General features: G+C 46.7%; 1 protein-coding gene across 1 annotated transcript in view; it reads right to left on the minus strand.

Moving 5' to 3' along the window:
- The window catches only part of SLC23A2 (solute carrier family 23 member 2), a 116,445-nt gene extending 111,268 nt beyond the window's left edge, over positions 1-5,177 (minus strand). The window contains exon 1 of the mRNA XM_069068880.1: positions 5,014-5,177. The gene's annotated coding sequence lies outside the window, so the exon portion shown is untranslated. The remainder of the gene's footprint in view (positions 1-5,013) is intronic.
- Between the last annotated feature and the right edge of the window lie 49 nt (positions 5,178-5,226).

Genomic DNA, 5,226 nt, shown 5'->3' on the forward strand with positions numbered 1-5,226 from the left:
AATACTGTCCACTGGTGAAGGACAGTGCTGTTGTTGCAGGGGTCTGGGAACCTTTCTGTTGGTTCAGAAGCCCTGAAGAAGGATTTTCTTGTTGTATGTTTAAAGAAATCCTGGGAGAGGGTTTTGCTAATGTTTTCAGGGGTTCTAGGACTGTTCTACAGACAGAGGATGAATTAATGAAGGGACTGGCAATGTATCTCGTGGCCTTGCTAAGCCTTGTCTCCCCAGGAACTAAGATTGCTGAGAACTTGCCTCGTGTCAAGATGAAGCAAAGATCTCCATTTGGGTATTAAGTGCTGTGTTTAAACTTGATGTAACTCTGGGGTGGATTCAATTGTGATCCAGGGGTGGGGAACTTTTGACCTTTTTGTGTTCTATGGTTGAACAAATGAATGTAGTTTACTTATGTTTGGAAACTAATCTCCATTTGAGAAGAGGGGTTTTGTGGTGGACTAAATGAAGGTATAGCCTAGGGGTGGAGTAGTATTTAGAACTGGGACTTTGTAATTGATTGAATGATTGGAAGGTCCTGGGGTGGGGTAGTACTTGGAGATTATTTAATCACCCTTAGTAAATGCTGTATTTTGAATGATGTCATGTTTTGATCTTCTCTGTTCTTGGTTGGTCACTGAATAAAATGGAGAGCACCTATGTTGGTATTTTGAACCTTGGGAAGTTGCCTTTCCTTGGTGTTACAGTACACAGACATACAAGAAGGAAGAACCACACAGAACCTGAGACATGTGGAAATGACTGGGGGAAAAATGTTAAAGGGGAAAAGCAAAGAGGGAGTTAAAAATAAACAATAAAAAATTAAATTAATAGGGATAATGTAAATTATAACTGAAAATATAAATAGGTTATATTGTAATAGAATGAGAATGTATAATACCAAAGACCTGACTTCTAGAACTGAGAGCACTAGAGAAACAAGAAAAAAAGAACGAAAATGAACTTGAATGAAACATATGAAACCATATGTATGAAAACTTTTCCCCATTGGGGGTTTGAGGGAAGAAAAAGGAATTTGGTAACAGACTTCAGAAGATTTAGAACTATTGAATATGAATATGTAGAGGAACAGGAAGTGGGATAGGATCCACACTTGTGATTTTGAGGGGATGGGGAACTCCCAGTGAGGCTACTCACAGATAAACAGACTTCACTGAGGTACCTAAAGGTTAAATGACTTGTCTAAACTAGTAAGAAGAAAGACTTAATCAAGTCCTCCTGACTCTAAATCCAACCCTTTGTCTATCAAACCATGTTGGCATTCTAAAATACCATTTTGTAATAAAACCTGTGAGGCTAAAATGAGAAATTATATGAAAGAATTTTGAAAGGTACCATACAAACTTAAGGTATTACTGCAGCATTGTTGGCTTTCAACTCAATAGAAAGATCCTTCATTAAACCATCTGTATAGACAGACAAGTTTCCTAGACTCATCTTTCAAGAAATTGATAAGAGAATCCAGTTGCCATTTAGGATTTCAGCTTTCCAATAAACTGGATTCATACCTTGCTCCCAAGACAGAGTTGATAGTACTGAGTTAGTACAACAAAGCAAAATCCCTTACTACTTTTAACTTTCATAAGAATTTCTTGAAACAATTCTAACATAACTAAATTCAGCTTAAATGAGTCAGGCAGAGTAAGAAAGCACTTAACCTGCTTAGAAGCTATTTGAAAGAAAGCACAAGGTCTCTACTATAGCTATTTTAAAAATCCCCACATGTGCCAGGCAGAGAAACTTGATTAGCAATTGCAAGATATTGGAAGAAATTGGTCCCGTTTTGGCCAAGAAAACTGTTTGGAACACTGACTCCAATAGTCAGTTGTCAAGTTAATAAGATCTTAAGCTATTTTAAGAGAAGTTCACTGTCCACAACAAAGGAGCCTCAACTGGTCAAACCACACCTTAAATACCATATTCATTCTAGGTGTCACTTTTTAAGATGTGTTTGGAAATCATGGTATATGAAAAATACTGAAGAAACTAAAAACATTTTTCGTCCAGAGAACACTTAGAGAATAGTAGACACATGTCTACTATTCTCAAATATTCAAAGGGTTATTCTGTGCAGTTCCAAAGAGAATAATTTGCTGCAATGGATGGAAATTATAGGGAGGTAGATTTCAGCTTAACCTAAAGAACTAAGAGTTAAGCTGCCCAAAACTGAAATGGGCCATATAAAGAGTTGCTCCAAAATTGGAAGAGTTCAAACACCAAGTTAGAAGACCACCTGTCAGGAAGACAAAACTTTCTTTACATGCTTTTTTTCTAAACAAATAGCTTTGCCAAGACTTTGTACAAGTGCTTTGTGCCTGCTCATGGCATCTAAAAAAGTACCAAGGATCTGGTAAGGTAAGTTAACAAAAAATCATAATACTTTGGACCAGTGGAAAGACTTGGGTCAAAGCGTTTATCTCTGGAACTAACTAGCTGAGTGAGCTTAGGAAAATTTCTCAAGTTCCTTTAGGGCATGGACTATTATAATGTGCTTAATATATTTGTTAAACTGAATTGTAAAACTGTAAAACAATAATGATATATATATATATTTCTCCATCACAATACTGTGAGAACGAATAGAACAAAGTCTCTATTGCAAATGCACCAGGCTCTCAAGATCTACTGGAAATACATACACATGGCTCAAAAAAAATTCTTATAGGTAATTTTCCTCCATATAAATTTAACTCCTATTTTATACTTCACCACACAATCTAGAATTTCCCATTAGTCATGTGTACTATACCCAATTAATAAGAAGTATCCTAAAAAATTATAGAGCAGTGAGGCTAAGAAATAAGAGGAAACAGTTTTTGTCACCTATGGATTAATGAAAAAGACATTTCATAGATTCAACAAGATACTTTACCATATATTTATTTTATTCGATCTTCCCAACAACCCCTAAGGCTCATTCTGACTTGGGCAGGCTCAAACCACAATCTGACCCCCAAGTCTTCTAACATCTCTTTCCACTACACTACACAGTGGCCTCCACAGAAGCACACTTTACAGCAGGAAGGGATTTTTGAGATCTGGATTTCAATCCACAAAATGAGCCTCAGGAGCCTAGGGAGGTAAAGTGATTTGCCAAAGGTGAGTAAGAATCCTTAAGTCCAAGTCTCCAAACAAGGAAGTACAAGGTTCTTTCCTTTACATCAATTTCCTACAAAACTTACATTCTCATTCAAAATTACATGAAGGTCTAGTCTTCTGGACCTGAAAAATAAAAACACAAACTGCCCTCCTTTTCCATTGTCTTGAGTGCTTTGACCCATAAAATGCTGTGACAAGCAGATATCACCTACACAAGCTCAGAGTACCCCTCTTTGAGGTTAAACTGGACTATGCCTTTGAGAAGGAAAAACTGTGAGTGAATAAGAATCTTTGAGAAATTTGCAAATGGGGAAAGGGCAGTAGAACCAGCAGAGACCCGATGAGATTAAAGAAGGGACCTAATTTTCCCTTCCACAGACACATCTGGAGAGCCATGCCGCTTTTGCTAGCTTTAGCAGCTGCTGAGGTTTTCCCGTTATCAGACAAGCCCAAGGACTGTGGAAGTAGACAGCACACCAGGCAAAGGGTAAAGAACCTTAAAAAAAAAATGCTAGAAATTGGGTGGTAAGAGGTATGAATGAGCAAGTTGCCAGACGTCACCATGAGTGAGTGGCTTTTAAAAATCAGACGGCAAAGATGGGGAAGCATGAAGAGAGCAGTCCTCGTAGGAGGAATGAGATGTGACAGAGGGGAAGATGGGGATGGTGTGGATAACCGATAGAGGCAGGGGAAGGAGAAATGGAAAAGGAAACAGGGTTAAGCACTTCCACGGGAAAGCTCAGAAGGGCTGGCTGAGAAACTAGCGATGGAACCCGGGGCTGAAGCCGGAGGGGAAAGGCCAATGGGGAGCGGGGTCCGGGGCCGGCACGGCCGGGCTGGGGGACCAGGACACGCGACAGAGGCCAGGCTAGGGGTGACAGCTCGCTGGTGGCAGCTAGGGAATGCGGCATCGTCTCCTAATCCTGCCCCTCGCCCCTACTGGGGAGTCAAAGGGGATGAGCGGGCACGGGGACGGAGGGGGTGACGGCATACTGCAGCAACACGGAGAGGCCGGCGCGGGAGGGCAGGAGACGGAAGCCGGGGCTGGGCAGCCTGACAAGCCACCGAGACACCAGAAGGAGCAGGGGGGAGGGGGTTCGGGGCCCGAGCCCCCGGAGACACGTCTGGAGAGCCATGCCGCTTTTGCTAGCTTTAGCAGCTGCTGAGGTTTTCCGGGGGGGGGGGGGGGTGCACCTGACCCCCGAGCCTGGGATGCGGATAAGGGCATCAGCCGAGAGTAGGGGCCTTGGGATGCACTGGGAGTCAGGGGCCCTGGGATAGCCTGGTGGACAGGAAGGGGGCGGGGGGGGAGCCCCTAGGAGTCCCAAGTGCATCTGACCCAGAGCCAGGGACGAGGAGGGGCGAAGCCCCGAGGGCACGCATAGCAGGGCTGGGGGGGGGCGGTGCACCTGAGGGCAGGAGGGCTTCGGGATACACTTGAAGACCGCAGGGGGTCCTCCGCGCCCAAAGCGGACCTGCTTGCCTGCCTGCCTGCCCCCAGAGGCCGGCGGTCAAGGATGCGGATGAAGGATGGAGGGGGAAGAGCCGGAGGATGCGGACTGGGAGATCTACACCCCCGGAAGATGAAGGCTCCAGAGGTCCCGCTCCCGAGGAGGAAGCGCGGGGCGGGGGCTAAGCTCCTTGCGGGCAGGCATTGTTTCACTCCTGCCTTTGTACCCTCTGCGCCTAACAGCGCCGGCACATAGTAGGCGCTTACTAAATGCCGAGCCGGGATGCTAAGAGAGGGAGGGGGGCGGGCCAAGGAGGACCCGGGGTCCCGGCGGCTCGAGGCTGGGGCAGGCCCCGCGGGGAAGTAGGGGGGAGGGGTCCCGGGTCGGAGGCGGGGTGGCCCGGCTCCCGGTCCGGTCCCGCCCCGCCCGGGGTCGGGGCGCTCGCTCTCACCTGGGCCGGGCTGCGGGCGGCCGTGCCACTGCCTCGCCCGGAGCCGGAGCCGGAGCCGGAGCCGCGTGTCGTCCTCAACCTGCTCCCGCTCCCGCTCCACCTCCGCCGCCGCCTCCAGACGCCGCTGCTGCTGCTGCCGCCGCTGCCGCTGCTGCTGCCGCCTGCAAAATGGCGCCGCCGAGGGGAGGGCAGGAGGCGGGGGAGGCCTCGGGG

Source organism: Petaurus breviceps, unplaced genomic scaffold (assembly GCF_028583685.1).
Source record: "Petaurus breviceps papuanus isolate PSGF00001 unplaced genomic scaffold, PetGlider_PUasm1.0 90775, whole genome shotgun sequence".
NCBI lineage: Eukaryota > Metazoa > Chordata > Mammalia > Diprotodontia > Petauridae > Petaurus > Petaurus breviceps.